The sequence below is a fragment of the Bacillus rossius genome, chromosome 7, assembly GCF_032445375.1.
Source record: "Bacillus rossius redtenbacheri isolate Brsri chromosome 7, Brsri_v3, whole genome shotgun sequence".
Classification (NCBI taxonomy): domain Eukaryota; kingdom Metazoa; phylum Arthropoda; class Insecta; order Phasmatodea; family Bacillidae; genus Bacillus; species Bacillus rossius.
The window spans coordinates 67,426,184-67,445,362 of NC_086335.1; the positions used below are offsets into that span (position 1 = coordinate 67,426,184).

At 40.7% G+C, this 19,179-nt stretch overlaps 1 protein-coding gene across 2 annotated transcripts in view; it reads right to left on the reverse strand.

Annotated features, from left to right (window-relative positions):
- LOC134534274 (G-protein coupled receptor moody-like) overlaps positions 1-9,352 on the reverse strand; it is a 120,845-nt gene extending 111,493 nt beyond the window's left edge. Inside the window, exon 1 of one of the 2 annotated variants that reach the window (XM_063372585.1) lies at positions 9,292-9,352. The gene's annotated coding sequence lies outside the window, so the exon portion shown is untranslated. The remainder of the gene's footprint in view (positions 1-9,291) is intronic. The other variant, XM_063372584.1, reaches the window with a different exon arrangement.
- Positions 9,353-19,179: the final 9,827 nt, after the last annotated feature.

Genomic DNA, 19,179 nt, shown 5'->3' on the forward strand with positions numbered 1-19,179 from the left:
GAATCACACGTACATAGTTTCCGCTCCCGCCGCTAGAATTCGCTACCGAAGCAGCTACTATGTCGACTATCGAATCATTCGATTTGCACAGAGAAATTTTAAACTACATAATGAAATGGTCTCCGATAAAAGCGAAAAAGTCTTGCAAAAAATTATACTGATTTTCGACAAGAAATTTGATTGAAATAATGCTTAACTTGTTAGAACTCATTAAACCGTTAATACTATAAGGTTTCCCATTGGCTTTGTGAACTTTGGTTCGCACCATTCGCCACAGATGGCAGCACCGTGGTTACACATTTCCGTTCCATTCACGAAATTACTCCTACCATGTACCGTATACCGAGAGATTAAGATGTTACACACATACAATTTTTTTCTTCTTAAAGTTAATTAAAACATTTGAAAAACACTATCAATTCAACGACTTAAATTACAATTCAGGAACATTCAAAATCTTTTGCACTGTAGCTGTTACTACCCATACTAAGTTACCAATAGTAGTACTATACCAATAGCAAAAGGCTATTGAGCACGTAAAATTTTATCTCAAATTATTATTACTACACGTTCATCACACAGTCATGTCATAGCATGATTTACTCAGCGAATAAAGGAATTATCCAGTGCTATCAGTAGGCCAATATAATTACCCACGCAGCTACCATAGCCATGAGGCACGATCTATAAACAACTCTGCGCTGGCAATCCCCACACATTCATCCAACAGCTTATCAGGATCTCTAGCAGCCACAAGCAGTAGTTCTGGACCAGGCGTCAAAGCAAATACACACACACATATATACACACCTATATACAGTATTTTACTATATTTCTGCGGTGTCCTGTCAATTTTGATCTGACCTATGGATAGAGACAGTGGCGTAGCGTGGGTGGGGCGGAGGGGGCGGCCCGCCCCGGGCGGCAGCCCGCGGGGGCGGGTCGCCGGTGAAGCGGGTTGAGATCTGATCTATGATTCATTCATTACATGTGTCAGACACACTATAATGTTCCATTTTTATCTAAAATTTTGCGCACCAACTATTTTTTAATATTTATTTAAAAGAAAAACTGCGAAATCACTGACAGAGCTCTTTATAACGTTTGCTTGTTTACATACGAACAGCAACATCGCATCACGCCGCGCCGCCCGGCGCGTGCGTGCCGAGTTGTGCGGCACTCCTTATTATGTTAATTACTCATACAAAATATTTTGTTTCACGCGTCGGCTCGTGTCGATGCCTCTCTTTCGCACTCATTGAATTTAGTACTACGCATTGTACTGTAAAGTTTGACCTTAACCCAGGGCAAACCAAACAACTTCCGCAAACCGGGACACAGTAAAACTCATATATTTCCCCGTACCGCGAGCGCAGGTAAACCCAAAAAAATATTAAAACCCAAACTAATAGGAGGCTTAAAAAATACTAATAAGGTTGCGAACAGTGAGAGGAGGCAGCAAGTTAAAAAGACACAAAATTTATATGACAACATTTAATATATATATATATATATATATATATATATATATATCATAAAATCGTTTCATCACAAATCGGTGCATCCATCATAAAATACATAACCTATTACTACTTATAAAAAATAGCTATATAATAATACTAAAAAAATACTTTAACAATTCCCCCGAAAAATTATAATTTGATCATATACTTCGGAGCTCCGAAAATTAAATATAATTACCAAAAAGGCATTAAAAATATATAAGAACATAACTCCGCTAGATTATCAAACTTGACTATATTGTCGATTGAACAAGAATTGGCTGCTAATATTGATTTTGACAAAGTTATTTCTGACTTCGCTGTTCATAAGGCCCGTAGAATCCGCTTGTAAAACCGCTCATCCTATTTTAACTTCAATAAAAGGTACCTCATTGTATGTGAAATTTAATTTTAACTAAGCACCTATAGAATGGGGGCGGCAAAATGGGTTTCCCGCCCCAGGCGACGAGATGGCACGCTACGCCACTGGATAGAGACCTGAAAAATTCGCGGATTTATTTCGTGTTATGCTAAATTTCAAATAATTATACCTTAGTGCTGCTTCTGCCATTGGTTCACTGTTAATCTGGAGTAATGAGAGCCAATTAGAGACCCTCACTCATAGAAGTATCGAATCACAGGCCACACAATCGAGACGACTCACAAGTCAGCAGCCAATTTACAGGTGGCATTTGCCCGTGTGTGTGGAGGATATTGGAGTCTATCCTGAAGGTCATTAAACCCGCGAATTTTTTCGGTCTCTACCTATGGACTACCACGTTCACATTCAATTAAGCATAATCGAAACACCCAGTTAAAAATATTAACATTTTCTATATTATTGGCAATAAAATTGCATTCGAATACGTACTATATACCATCCTTGGTAAACATTTTAGATTGTATGTTGAATAGAGGTTTTCATCATATTTTGTCGTGATCAACATGCTGTCGAAGTATGTCGGTCGAATTCTGATCCACTCTGTACATACATTATTTGTGAGGTAAATTTCTCATACTATTGTATAAGTTAATAACTTAAATGTATTGTTTAGGAACATAAAAAAGTATTACAGTGTAGATTTAGCCTTGTCATTTACCCTCATTTATACATATATACTATACCTCTCAAAATGTTACGTAACAAAGAATGTGAATGTTAAAACTGGCGTTCATTGTTTCCGATACAATAGAAGCCAAACCGAAATTACAGCTTCCTACTAAGCTGAAGTATAACTACTAAAAATTTCTTACTTTGCACATTATACACGGATATCCATTTCCCATAACTCAAAACGACTTCCTGAGATCTTCTTTCGCTGGGAAGCACATTTGTCGCATAAATTCAGTGGAAATCTCCGCCCCCAACTCACGTAATCCGCCAGCCACGCTGCAAAGATAATCCAATCTCCAATTCCCCAAACGAACGACTCCACAGAGAACTCGGCAGTCCTCAACTATCCGACGAAGAGAAGTTTCTCGGCCTCAGATCCGCGGATAAGCTAGTTTCTTATAATTGCCTCGGTATTCAGTATTCACGAGCAGCTCTCGTCGCGACATTCAGTCGGCATGCTGATGACGCAGCCTGTCTACCTTTCAACGCGCTCGCGTGTGCTAGGAGTTACCGCATGCAGTTTTGTGGACGGAGTGTAGACACGTCAGCGACGGGGACGAACCACAACGCCGAAATACCACACCGCCGCATGTGATTCGATACAGCTTTGGTTGGGTGTTTCTCATTGGCCCAGAGTCATCCAGGTGAGTTGTGAGCCAATAACAGAGGCTGCATTGAGGTATAACTATTTGTATTTTAGCCTATCGCGAAATGAACTCGCGAATTTTTCCGGTCTCTAGTCATTTGGAACAGAACCCAATGTGTGTTTCATAACGGATACATCCACGCGTCTCTCTCGGGCCACAGAACTCCATAGAGCAATCCAGCTAAAGCCCTCCATACACACCGTCCAACTTGGTTCGTCGTGGTCGGATGGTGGACCGGGTCGGCTGATCCTCTGGTTTACATCTCGAGCCGTTGAACGGGAAGCCTACGATTCACTCGTCCTTCTGGACATACCCGAATACTCACGTTGGCAAGCCTTCTTTTCACAGACGAGAGAGCCAAACCCGAAGTTCCCCGAAGTTCACGCTCGCTTTTTTTTTTTCCGTGCCACAACAGGTGTATTTATTTGGGGGAAAACGTTTACATGATTTCACAGTATCTTTAACGTAGCTATCCTAACCAAATCAACCGTCCACAATGTTTTAAAGTATTTATAACGTAGCTAACCTAACCTAATTGACCATTAGTTATCATGAGTTGTATATTTATTTACAATGAACAAAAAAAAAACCGAAGATGCACGATCGGGAGTTTGGCTCTCTCGACTGTCGAAAGAAGGCTTGCCAACGTGAGTATTCGGGTTTGTCCAGAAGGACGAGTGAATCGTAGGCTTCCCGCCGTGAACACGCGCCGACAGCGGGACAACAAACACTTCTGCGCGCCACAGTTGGACAGCGTGCGGGCGCGCCAGAACCGGTTCCAGCCGGACTTCCGGGCGCGCGACAGGAAAATAGTGATGGGCAGAACGGGTCTTTTGACCGATTCGGTTCTTTTGGATCAGTTCCGTGAAAGATTCGTTCAGAACGATTCGGTCATCTCGTTCATTTCGTTCTTTTCTGTGTATGGGATCTGGCTCCTTTATCAGGTGTCGTAACTCGTTCATCCTTTAGAGTATTAGCTACGTGTTTGCTTCCAGCCTCCCCTCGTTATCGCTTGACCCGATAACGAGAGGAGGCTGGATCGCGTGGGTGGTTATCTTTATCTACTCTGCATGGGTAAATGAAATTTCAAACGTCTAGTTGTATACTGACTGTTAAAAACTATTGACTGTTGATCGCTGCAAATGCTTCCTGCAGTGATTCTCAATAATACGGGAGCATTAAATCTAAGAATGTTACGAAAGTGATTTTTCTTAACTTTAATTTGTAATCGCACTATAGCTAGTATTTGAACATTGCTTTTCGTAGCCAGTGAATCACAGTTGCGTATATGAAACAAGATTATTTATATTTTTTTACTTTTTAAGTTACAAATATTAATATACAGGCTATTTACACTCTAGTGACAGTAAAGTGTTTACATGTAGACCAACACATTTAGAGAAAAAAATACAAAAATTTAATACTACTAACTTACTGCGTTTCAGTATGAAGAGAGACAAATGAAGTACATTAATTAACCCAAAAATGGTAAGTGTGAACATTTGTAGTTACTTTCCCTGTTACGTTTAATTCATACGGTTTTTTTTTTGTTTTTTATTTCCTAATTTGTGTATGTGAATGTAAAAAAGCAATTTTACACCACAACTTAACAGTTGACATTTTCAGGTATATATACTTTTCATGTTACCCTATTTTATTTTTATCAGTTATTGTTTGCTCTTGTGAACATGCGCACGCTGTGATTATTAATTCTTCAGACTCCTGACGTCATGAATCATTTCACGAACGAATCAGACCGGGCGCGTGGCCGGTTCTCTCATCTCGTTCTCTCGTTCTCTCGTTCTTCCGAATCCTTCAAGGTACCGGCTCTCAAAGAGCCGGAACTTTGCATCGCGAACGAATCGCAAGATTTCGTTCTCTCAAAGATTCGTTCTTTTTGAATGAATCGTTCACGAACGACCCATCACTACAGGAAAACCGTCTGACTCACTTGTCCCGACATCGACAGCGGCATGTGACGCGTCTCAGCGCGTAGTGATCTGTGTGTGCACGTATTTTGTTGTGTTTGTGTGCACCGCATCGTTTACGAAATACAGCGATCGAATGAAGAAACACCTCAAGATGATAGCGCGTAAATAAAAAAAAAGGAAGATAATGATGGGAAAAACACCTCAGCTTCTTCCAATAGCAACACTGCAGCGGAAAAACGTTCCCTACCGTCCGTTATTTCAGTTCACTTCACAAACCAGTTACAGTTATTATAACAACTTACCACAAACAAGTAGAAACAGACATAATGAACTGAACGTGTCGCTAGAAAGGCTGGTATGATAAGCCCGGTAGGGTCTGGCTAGCGTACGAGGGCTTATGAGCTGTGCCAACCTTCTGGCTGAGGGCTGGACCCTAGCGGGACGGAGCTGTGACGGCGTAGCGCCGGCTGTCGCTGGCTCGTAGCCGCGTGACAAGGCCGTAGCCAGGATCTTGCGAAGGAGGGAGTCCAATGTAACCACTAGAAACATTGTTTAAGAGTGAGTTTTCTTTTTGGGTTTTAAAAGAAAATTGTCAGACTTAAACCTCAGGGAACCACAGACTTTTAGAAATCCAATGTTTACACGTGTAAATAAATACATAGAGTAATGAATTTTCTTTAGAAAATAAAACGTAACACTTTTTTTTTATTAAATTTGTTTTTAATACTTTTCCCTTAAGTCAATTGTTTGATGATTTCGCTAAAACATGTCATAAATACACGTGTATTAAATAAACACAAGTTCGTATGAAAGATATGCTTACAACAAACACGTGTGCAAACCGGCTTTAAATATAGAACACGTCAAAGCATACAAAAAAGTAAAAAATAAAAAAAAACTCCTTGGTGCAAAGATAAATATTGTTTTAAATAAATTATTTTAAGACAGTCCGAAAATTGCTTTGTAAATCATTTAATAAATAAATCGGTTTTAAACATTCTGAACAGGAAATTAATATTTTTAGAACATACAACAAACGATTTGAAATCAATGTATCCTTAATGAATAATACGTATTTTCGAATAAACTACACATATTGTATCAAAAGTTAGGTACGAATAAAATACATTACCTAACACTGAAGCAAATATTTTTTATATAATTTGGTTGACCGACGTTTTATTTTAACTCGCAAAGGAATTTCTTAAAACTATACCACTTTCAGGAATTTTTTTTCCAACGTAAGGAATTATTCAGAGTAAACTGTGAACGGAATTGTGTCAAACTGTGAACAACTTCATGTGCTGGTTGTTGGGCGACGCATTTTCCCTTTAAAATGGGCATAACTTCTTGGGAACAGTCTGTGGAACTATCTGACTGCAGCTATCTTGTTCCCTCTTCTTTCGCACTCCCCCTTGAAAACAAATTACATTTAAATGCGTTCCGAATTACAATTGCAAATTAAAAAAACCCTCTCAGCCGGCGCGCGAATATATTAACTTTCCTACATCCAGCTGAGCTTCTTTCCGCCGCGACCCTCGACGTCTTTTTTGCAGCTGGCAGCCTCGTCAGTCCTCCTGGGAAGAGACTGAAGAACAGAAGACTTTGTTGACGGCGAGAATATCAGTCGCCTCTGGGTTCTTGAAACCCGCTCTCAAGGACCTGCAATGTTTCCTCATGTTCGTGGCTATCGACTCCTAGCAGTCACTCAAGCATTTTTTTTTTTTTGCGAAGCGTGGAAAAGAAAATCGAATATTCTATAATTGGATTTAATTCTGTATTATTAGAGACCGGAAAAATTCGCGAATTAATTTCGCGATAGGGTAAAATACAAATCGTTATACCTCAGTGCTGCCTCTGCTATTGTCTCACAACTCACCTGGATGACGCTGGGCCAATGAGAAACACCCAACCATAGCTTTATCGAATCACAGGCTGCTACGTTGGGACGTCTCACAAGACAGCAGCATATGAGTGGGTGGCATTTGACCGAGTGTACGTAAAACTATGGAGTTCATCCTACAGGTCATTGAACCCGCGAATTTTTCTGGTCCCTATGTATTATTATTATTATTATTATTATTACGCTTATTGTGTGCGCAGTAAATTCTGGAAAGCTATTCAGGAAACGGTTTATGAATAACTTTAACTATTGGAGGTACTGAGGATCAATAACATGAAAGGGGGACTGTGGAAATATTCGCGGATTCAATGACCTCTAGGATAGCCACCATAATACTCTACGTGCCACCGGCTCATAGTTAGGGGCAGGCATTTAACGCGAAAAAAAATCTGCATGCCTATTAGACTGCACCAGCGGTTTCTTCCTCGTGATTGGCGGCCGTCTGCAAGAGAATTCGTTGTCTTATTTGACCGAGCCACTCGGGAAACGTTTGTTTCCGCACTGGATTACTGCGATTAGTGTTGCAACAATCGACATGCACTTGAAAGAAACACACTCAATCACGAAAAAAAGAAGATGCTACAATTTTTCAACTTTAGGAATGTTTTCGCGAAATATGCATGCCCGTACTCATCGTCTACTGACTTGTGAGACTTGTAATAATTTTTTGACGTGATAACGTCTCATAAATCGATGAACGCCGGCTGCACGCACTAAAAAGCATGACTCATTGTCACGTTCCGCCTGAGCCGAGCGTGCAAGAACCGTCCAACCACCGTGCGAGAAAATCTTCTATAATATCGAGCAGGTTAAGGCGGGCTTTTTAACTAATTTTTCGTGATTATATTTAAACAAATTTTTTAAATTAAATGTGCAAAAACTGTAGATAATACTTTAAAATTAAAAAGTATGCAATTTTTCATCAATGTTTTATTATTACGTTATCACGTAAAATTATCGTCCGTAAACCTACTTTACAGACAACCTCTCCCCTCCTTTTTTTGTGATTGGATGCTTCTTTCGTCGAGAGTTTCATTGGCTCGGAGTCTTTCTGATAAAATGTGGTCCAATCAAGGAAGCAGAGGGAATAGGTAAACGGGGTGTTTTCGGCTTCCAGCACGAATGTTTCCGGGCGCTAACTTAGCGAAGTGGGAAGAGAGTGAGTGAAACCTTTGAATATATATACTGTATAGAAGTTGCCAGCCCAGGTTAAAATTTCTAATACGGTTTGAGGTAGTTGGTTGATTCACCGCCGCAATCGCCACCATCTCTAGGGCATCGACTTGTGGTGGTCCCTAGCGGACAAGTGTCGAACTCTTCAAACACCCCTTCCCCCTCCTGTTGAACGACCTTGAGCTGCAGTGAATGATAGGTGGGGGGTGCAGGGAATGACAGCGGGCGACAGTTCTGCGCTCTAACGTGTAAATAACAACTAAGACTATACAGGGCGTTACGGCAGCGCACTGCAGCGGTGAAGTTCCCAAGCTGCTCATCATACGCTTCTGAAAAACGTAGAGTAAATCCTATCCACTCGCGACTTCTATACAGTATATATATTCAAAGGTGAAACTGGGACACATCGGTAGAGACTGGAAAAACTCGCGGATTGATTTAGCGATAAGCTAGAATCGAAACTCGTTTAAATTCACGCTGCTTTAGTGATTGGACCAAAATTTACCCGAAGGATTATAAGTAGGGACCTGAAATATTCGCGGTTTCGATGACCTTCAGGATAGTCTACACAGTCCTCTGTACACTCGGGAAAATAACGCCAGTTCATTGGCTGCTGACTTGTGAGTCGTCTCAACTGGTTTACCCGTGATTCGTTACTTCTTTGGTTAAGGGTTTCTCATTGGCCATGAGCCGCCCAGACGAACACTGAGCCAATAGCAAAAGCATCTTAAAGGTATATGTATATGAATTTCAGACTATCGCGAAATGAATCTGCGAATTTTTCCGGTCTCTAACTATAAGCCAATGGAAAACCCTCGACAAAAGAAGTATCGAATCACGAGCATCCCGGTTAACAAGTGCCATGAGTAAGTAGCCAATGAGTAACTGTTATTTGTCCGAGCACCTATAGGATCGTGGAGTTTATCCTGGAGGTCATTGAAAACGCGAATTTTCCCAGTCCCTACATATCTGGTTGCAGCTGACCGAGGCGGGTACCGAGGAAGCGGTGAGGGTACGTTACCATGTCGCAGCGGCTGCAGACACACTCCTGAGGACACACGCCCGTGGGGCAGAGCACGCAAACACTGGCCCGGCGCGCGGTGACAGCCAGACGAGCCGCCTTCTCCCCCCTCCTCCTCCCCGTCATGCTGATGAGCGATGACGTCCGGACTCCTGCAACACACACCACCCCCTCCTCCCCCCTCCCACAACAACTCCTCCCCTCCTTCCCCAGCGCGGGACCAAGCCACCGACGACAACGTATCTGAAACACTGCACATTTATGTACCCGCGCATTCAATCACCGACTACACTGCCATCTATGAATTTACAATTCAAGTAACTTGATCCCGAGTGCGTGGTGATGGAAATGTATCGAGAGAAAAAAATCGATTGTCAGCCGTTTAAAAAAAAAAAAAAAAAAAAAAAAACCTTGAACGGAGGCACCATATCTGTATCTACCGGTTTCTCATAGTGGAGTAACTGATGATAACAACCGCCTCAAGACTTGTGTAGTGCCAGGATCCAGGATGCTCGATACAATTTCAAAACGCTTAAATGATATCCTGTTTATATTATGTTATAATTTCCATTTCTTCAGTTATTATGGTAGCATTCTGTTGGTAACACATTACCGTAAAAATATATGTATTTAACAAACAATAATTTTTAAACATAATTTATTTTTACTACTGTTCATTATTGAATTCATATATTTAATTGTCATAAACATTTTAGTTTCACTGTCACGTCTGCTGCTTCCACAACGCACGGGAAAAAAAAAAAACGGATGAAAACCAATGAGATTTCATTTCAAGGTTACGAAATATTAATTTAATTATAAAAAATATAATACTTTAGATATATTAGCACGGGAGGCATTTACATATATAATAAAAAATTATGACAAAGTAATAATAGAAAATTAGATTTTCGTGTACTTGAAACAATTTTTAACGTATTTAGAACATAAACAAAAATGGCTACCACCGCAGTCAAGTACTCGGTTTTTATTGGTCGCACGTAGCGACGTAAACGGAATAGCTCAGCATTTGCCGAGTTAATCCGTGCGGGTCCGTCTCCGTCTGTGTGCCATTCATTGCGTAACGCGAGCGAGCGACAGTGTTTTGTTTCGGTCGGCTGGTTGCGTCGCTGCTGCGCATGCGCGCGCACCCCAGCGCCGCCAATTGGCCCGCCGCCTCCGCAAATAAGGAAGTGGCCCGCGCTCTTGTTTTGCCACGTCCCCCCTCCCTTTACAGACCCCCTCACCAACACAAACAAGTGGGTAACTCACCAACAGACCCCCGACCACCCACCCCCCAATCCAAACATCGGCGTTGCACAACCAGTGTTGCCAACTACTCCACGGAGCGCGGCCGAAATTTTAGTTTCTGTTACAACACAGGAGCTGCATTCGAATACAGGGCCAATGGATACCTGAGCTAAGGAATCCGTAGGGACCGGAAAATTTCGCGGGTTCATTGACCTCTAGGATGGACTCCACAGTACTTAAAAAAACTCGGAGAAATGACACCTGTTCATTAGCTGCTGATTCGTGAGACGTCTTAACCAAATTTTCCATGATTCGGCTCTTTCTTGGTTTAGGTTTTTCCATTAGCCCGAAGTTCCCCAGGAAAAATGTGGGCTAATCGCAGAAGCTGTACGAAGGTATACTTTTTTGGATGTCAGTCTATTGCGAAATGAACACGCGAATTTTTCAGGTCTCTAGGAATCCACTAGAAGTGCATCTTTCCTTTGCTTCCAAATCCTCACAAGGGATGCCGATGCATCCCTACTTGCGTCCACTAACATCGAGATTGCTACGGATGCGACACTCGCAACCACTGATGCGTCCCTACGTCCATTAGCTCCGGCATCGTGTTTTATTTAATTTTGCATGTATTACGCTGGCGCCGGCGTACCATATGGTGGTCTAATGGGCGTTCAGATTTTGTTTGGCGAAAAAAATTTATATATATATGACCATAGGCCATAGGTGAACAGGGCCATTTGTACGAAAATTTCCATGTGCAATGCGTAGCTACGAGAAAAGACGGAAAATAATTTTTTGAATAATCCTGTATATGTTAAATCGCTTCGCTCGTCTTGGTTTTACCCACAGTGATCCCATTCTAATGGATTATCTCCCAAACTTCCATCTGTATGGATTCTTAAAATTTGACAGGCACGTAGCACAGCCAACACACATAAGCGTGCCAAATTTGATGATCTTAGCTGTTCCATATGTATGAAGAATCATAAGCTAATGTGTGAAAAACTGTAAACTATATATAAGTTTCTAAAACGTTACTAAGGTATCATCGATGGAGAAACGACAAAAAGTTGGGGGACCGAATGAATTAACATTATGTTTTTATAAAATATGTTATTATTTAAATATTTATTATAATAAAGCTTTAAATGTTTGATAAAATATGTATTAGTATAATTCTCTATATTATAATAACATAATACGTTCTTCGTAATATTAAGTAACTGTACCTTTGTAGAAACTACGCCGGATTCAAAATTCAAAGCACAGCAGAAACAAAAATACTGGTATCCAAGATGGCGACCTACAGAAAATCAGAAAAACCAAGATGGCTGTAGTGACGTCATCCAAGATGGTGGCCTACAGAAGACGACAACAAGATGGTGTCTGTGTCCTCAGATTAGAAAAATACTGGTTGTAATATCAGATCCAAGATGGTTGACTTGACATATGGTGGCTGTAACGTAAAGTGCAAAGTTCGGGAAGTGGGACGTTCGATTTCAAGATGGCGTATAAATTTGTTTATTAAAATTTTAATTCTTATAAAAATTATTTTTTTCTTTGAGTTTTTAAGTAAAGAAAATTGAATCATGGTATCGAATATCACTCGAGTTATCTCATTTCAGTCGTCATGAGAGTATAAATTTCACAATCCTGGCTTAGAGACTAGAATTCTTTGGTTTTTCAAGAGTCTTATCCTATTTTAGAACATTTCAAGCCGTCGGAAATTTTTCAGGATCAAAACGGGATTTTATCTCTCAAAATGGGAATATCTCCCTCGAAAATAGGGAAATTACTAGAAATTTTGAGTCATTTCTGAGGGATTTTGAGGGATTTTCCCCAAAAATCCAAGATGGTGGTGGTGTCAACAATCACTACAGCCTGAAGCCTGCGCTCGACTCTCCCATTCCCTACTACTTATTTTTAACATGACATCACATGAATTTGCTCGTTACCGAGTTGTATATCACACATGTCTGGCGAGTACACTTTTGACGTGACAAAGTCTAATAAATCGATGAACGCCGGCTGCACGCACGAAGAAGTGTCCCGTTACACACATTGTTCCGTTACGCTGTGTCCCGTTACGCTCATTGCACGCTTGCGCCGCATCTATCTCTCTTCCACTCGATTGGAACAACCATCGATTTGACTTTTTCGAGGCACATTAAACTTGAAACACTCCCATTCGTTTCCTACTTTTCCTATCATCGTCCTATCCTTAACAGAATAACACAGATTGGAAGAAGTTAAATAGCAAACATGTATAAAAGTTATAGTTAAAATAATCTGTTCGTTAAAGTAATAAACATATTTGAATTAATGAATGCAAATAAAAGTAAATTTATCAATTAAATTGTAGATTTAATTTCACTCCTTCTTTGTATCCATACAAAATAGTGATAATTCAATAAAATGATTCAATTTAATTCATAAAAGTATGCAATCATTTCATTAATGTTTTGTTATGACGTTGTCACGTTAAACTATCGTCCGTAAACCGACTTTACAGACAACCATTTTTTTTTAATTTTTAATATTTCATTACATAAGCATCCCGCGATGGGATGCAAGGGATGTCTGCTCCTGAGCATCGGTTCAACATGAGGCGGGGCTGCGTTGTTTACGCGAGCAGCCGGCAGGGGGCGCAGCCTCCAGTGTCAACCTCCGTAAAAAGGCCCTGGCAGCTGGGGCGGCGCGCCCGTGGCACACGACGCGACGAAGGAAGGGCTGGCTTTATTGCCCCCTCCCCCTTCCAGGCGGGATGCAGGCCTTGTTGTAAACACAACACGCGCGCTCTGCCGGCTGGAGTAAACACCGGAGCTGCCTCTGCGACTCCAGGACTCCAGGACTCCAGGGAACAGCCCGAGGACGAACCATGACGAGCTCAGCTGGAGAATGTCAACGCCCAGTTTGTAGAGAGCACAGAATGGGAAGCCTACGATTTACGCCGAGTATTCGACATGCCCGAAAATTACCGAATACCTGCCTTCGGGTGACTTCGGAATTCTTTTGTTTAGGTGAAAAAACGGATTTTTTATTTTGCCGTATTTCGTAAATGCCTAATTAATTATAATGGTCAATTAGGTTAGGTCAGTTACATTATAAATACTTTCAAACTAAGCGGACATTAAAAATAATATGAATTATTTATATAACAAACCGGGACAAAGGATGAACAGTAGGTGCTCACGTAATTTTTTTTACTTATTACTTGCGCAACAATATCCAAACAACAAATAAATCTTAAGTTAATTACATCGCATTTTAATTTGATGACATTGCAAGACGAATATAAAATATAATAATGTTCGTATATTTACTCAAATATTAGTCTTGGTTTTAATGGCTTAATTTGTATTATTGTTATGAAACTTCCTACCTTTATTTGTTTATTTCCGGCATTTAAAACAGACGTTTTTTCATCTAAACAAAAGAATTCGGATGACACTCGAAGGCAAGTATTCGGTAATGTTCGGACATGTTGAATACTCGGCGTGAATCGTAGGCTTCCCCACAGAATACCCGTGCATTCAAGTCACAATTAAGTACAGATGGTTAGATTTCAGCCCACTTGGCTTTCAGAGTTGAGCTCAAAATTCGAAACCTTATTGCTTTTTTTTTTGACGTTATAACGTCTTATAAATCGATGAACGCCAGCTGCACGCACGAAAAAAGCATGACTCGTTGTCACGTTCCGCTTGACCCGAGCGTGCAAGAACCGGCCAACCACCGTGCGAGAAAATCTTCTATAATATCAAACAGGTTCACGTGGGATTTTTAAAGGCAGCAATTTTTAAAAAAAAAAATTGGGTGCGTGTACTTATGTACGCGCGTGAGAAGTTATACTTCTTTGGCATCATTAAACAATAGTTTTTAATTGCATGCAAATAATTAATTACAATAAAATAATAAAATGGCTGGAAAAAATATAGTCAACACAGTCAATATGGTACAGTTTAAATTTGAAAAATTAAATAAATAAAATTTAGTGAATAATAAATATATATGACATAATTTGTACTAAATATTATAAGATTCTTAATTTTAAATATTTATTATTGATTATTTAATATTTTAAAAGAAATTAATAAATTTAATAATAAACTCAGAAATTTAATTTAAGATTATTTATTTTTAAATATTAATTATTTTCTTTACTTAATATTCACTTTTAATTTTTATCAAAAGGTTTTCATTTAATTTGTTATTTATTTTTATAAATATTTATTATTTATTCATTTTAATAATAAATATTAAAAATTAAGATTTCAATTTAATGTTCGATTTTAATTTTTATCACATATTTTTTATTAAATGTTTTATTAAATTTATTTCTTTATTTTGTAAACATTAAATAACCAATAATAAATATTTAACATTAATAATTTAATAATATTTAGTAATAATTATATTAAATATTAATATTTTAATTTATATCAATAAATAATACATACGGATAGTTAACCTCAATTATATTGGAGCACTTGAAAAAGTATATAAGCACAATATTTTTTACTAATATTTACGAATAGTAAATAATATTAATCAACGGGACATAACCTAATAACGTTGCAGACAGCCTCTCCTAACAGAATCCGGGATTCTATGACCGGTATTTCGCCGTTCGATGCGCCGGGTCACTCCTTGTAGCAAATCAGTGTCGCCTTGGAGTTCACGAAGTAGCCTTGCGTGGGAGATTGGTGTCTCTTCAGCGGCCATCTTGGGGGGACCACGCATAACTTAGGAGCACACAACTTAGAACAGTCATAACTTAAAAACCTCGAAAAAAAATCCAAGTAACTTAGAACTGTTCATAACTTAGAAACTCAGAAGGAACACGCTACGCCGAACCACATAACTTAGAACTTAACATAACTTAGAAACACACAACTTAAAACTAGCATAACTTAGAAGATTGTATCTGGTGTGTTTCTAAGGTGTGTGTTTCTAAGGTGTGTATTTCTAAGATGTGTTTCTAAGGCGTGTGTTTCTAAGGCGTGTGTTTCTAAGGCATGTGTTTCTAAGGTGTGTGTTTCTAAGGCGTGTGTTTCTAAGGCGTGTGTTTCTAAGGTGTGTGCTTCTAAGGTGTGACAGCACCCCGCCATCTTGGACGCAGTGTATTTTCTTCTGTCGTGTCGGCTGCTCTGCGCGGAAGCCCCATACCGGACACCACGAGACGTGCGCCAATTTCACGGTCAGCGGACATCGGCAGTTCCAATACTCCCCCCCCCCCCAAATCCCTCCGGTCACTGGACGTCGCCGCAGATAAATAACCGCGCGCGCGTCAGGGGTCGGCGTGTGGGATACAGAGGCTATCCTTGCCCGGGATGCTGCGGTCTCTGTTGAAGGGGGGAGGGGGTGAACCACTTTCTTCTCCGCGAAAAAAATTACTGCCCAGGGACCCGTCCACCTGACGCCATGTTGTTGGATCTTGCAGTCGTTGTTGCCTTCCGGGAAAAGTTACACGTCTAAGTTCCCTAGCCGAAACCATCGTCAACTCAAAAGTTTATATACGTGTGTTTGTTTGTGTGTGTATATATATATATATATATATATATATATATATATATATACATACACATATCTGGGGCGTAGGCAGAGAGGGGATGAGGGGATACAATCACCCCCCTTTAAAAACCTAAAATAATCTGTCCACCCCTCTTCCATCAAGAACTGAAGTTCTTCGAAGGCATCTGATATATATATATATGTACACACACACACACATATATTATGGACGCGATTGTAATTCTGCACAAATTACTATCAGACCGATACAACCAAAACGTAAATGGAAAATCACGGTTAAGTTCTTCAATTGGGAAAAAAATTTCACAACGGGGCACGAAAAACTCAATAGCTTGTGTCTCTTACCTAACATTTTCCTTTTTTTTTAAATCCCTGTGCGGGATCGGTGGGAGTGCGACGGGGGAGGTAGTCGTGGAACAAGGAGAAGCGAGCCCCGGTGGAATGGGGCAACGATAAGAGACGCGCCGTCAACACAAATACCCGCGGCGTAACTCAAGGCGCTCTGGGGAGACGGCTGGCAGCGAACTGTCGCCCTTAACAACTCGTGGCATATCCTGCGCGCCTCTTCGCCGAGAACTCTTCTGTGCCGCAAGTGCGGGCCACTTCGTACACGCCCGTGTGTCTGCTGGCGTGCTAGCCCCAATCGGCGTCACTTCAGGGAAGCCTACGATTCACTCGTCCTTCTGGACGTACCAGAATATTCACATTCGGCCAACCTCAGGATTTGTTTTATTTTTGCGCAGGAAAAATGAATTCAAATATTAAAAGTGGTCGGTCAGGTTAGCTACATTAAAACACTTTAAAACACTATGGACGGTTAGATAGGTTAGTGTAGCTACATTAAAATAAACAGAGAAATATAAATATATATAAATAAACCCGAGGTTGGCCGAAGGTGAATGTTCGGGCGTGTTCGGGCAGGGACAGAACTTGATGGACATCTTAGGCTTCCCCTTCACTTAATGTCAAACACGACACCGCTGCCAACTTCAAAACGTTCACAACGTAAATCTTAGCGTAGTTTCTATTTTTCATGAACTGACTCTAGCTGTCCACACACCTGTGTCACTGTTGGGCGTAGTACATACCCTTACACAACCTCCCTTCATTGGAAAATTTACGAATTAGTTTCGTCAAGCCCACACGAACCCAATTGTGTGCATGTTTATTCACTGCTCTATAAATAAAATTCAGCGGACGCCAAAATTACTACCAAAAAAATTCTACATTGATTCCGGTTTTTAGGGGAACACTTGAGAGTTTAGAACGTAAAATAATAATAGGTCGGCTAATTACACATTTTGTCGTTTTTTGTGTTAATTAAAATGATAGGTTTTGTAGTTCGATAGTCGACAAAACTGCTCCAGTAGCGAATCTTAGTGGCGGGTGCAGAAATGCGAGGTAGTGGCTTTCAGAAATGTTTTATTATGAATATTAGTGATAAAAAGTCAATAAACATAAATTATAAGTAAATTAACAAGTTCATTTATATAAGTGAAGTTATTATATTGTATGTATAACTTATTTGCATTATAAATTACTACATTATTATTTTATAAATAATGAAAATTAATAAATCAGAATAAACATTAAGGATATTTATTAATACTCATTAAAATAAAAAAAATATCTCGATTATTTTACTAAATACAATAATTAATTTTCTACGCATGTTTTTATTAACAATGAATACTGAGTTATTGTTTTATTAATTTTTGTTAAAAAAAATTTCAAATAGTTCAGTGTATTAAAACGAAGAGAAATAACAATTTTAACGCGCCTACATAAGTACACACTCTTTTTTTTGTACAAACTATCCTAACGTGAACTCAATAGAAATGATAAGATGATCAAGAACATTCTGGTTGCAGTTGGATCGACGGCCCTCCTGCCTTGCTGTCTGGATTCTAGGGTGGGGGGGGGGGGGGCATAGAGGGCGTGGCCGACGTCACGGCAACGACAAAGTCGCCCCCGAAACAACCAGTCAGGGCCGGCGCGTCCATATAGGCGAACTAGGCAACCGCCTAGGTCGCCAAGTAGCTGGGGGCGGCGCAGCACGACACACAACAGCTCATATAATATGTAATTATTTAAGGTCCACGGTGACCTGTTTATGATTTGTAATAAGTAAAAAAGTAAAGAAAAAAAAAACACAAGCCAGCTTACATTTGATAGTTGAAAAAATCTTAGGCTTACGTGATGTATTTTGAGGCAAGGAAAATTTTTTTGGGGTTTTCCGGGGGGGGGGGGGGGGCATTAAGGTTTTCGCTTAGGGCGCCAATTTACCTTGCACCGGCCCTGCAACCAGTGCCACCAAAACCAATGCGGACAAAGATGTCCAAGCTCCCGCCTTTATTGCTTAGTAGTCTTTCTAATACTCTGCTCCAACTCTTCTTCCAGAACCATCCTTCTGTTTCCTGTGACCAACCTGCTCGTTATTAATCCATGAAATTTTTGCATCCCGCATGTCAGAGCCCGTTTTCCCTGTGTCTATGCAGGTTTAATCCGGGGCCCAACTTATCTAGTTTTTAGTCTAGAATAGTCAGTGAGGGGGAGTTGGTCGTGGCTAAAACGTTGCCGTGGCTGGCCAATCCCCCTCCTGGCACACGATAAATGCTCCCTCTCCCGCATGGCTAACACCCTGCACGATTAGAGCACATAGGCTTCGGCCTGAGACGCACTTAGAGTCTATCCCTAACCCAGACCTCTCCCCCACACTCATAGCTTTAAGTTAGTTTAGGGAAAAAAATCAGTTACGGCGCGTCGTGTTGTAGCCACCTTGCCAGAAGGCGCGCCCAGTGTCGACACACCATCACACCATCACCGCACTCCACTGTCCACCACGCCGCTCCTCTGTCGAGGCTCTCTGCCGCCAGGGCGCAGTCCCGTCTTCACCGAGGGTCTCCGTCACAAGGGCTGACTTGTGGTTCTCCCTCTCCCCTCACCGCGCCACTCCTCGGCTTCTTCATTAGCCGTCAAGGAACCCCCATCCGCGGGGCGGCTTGTTTATTTCCCCTGCTGCCCCCCCCCCCCCCCCAGCTCTGCGCCGGCACCGGGCATCAACACCGCGCGAGCATTACTGGCTGTGCGACGTGTCGGCCCAGC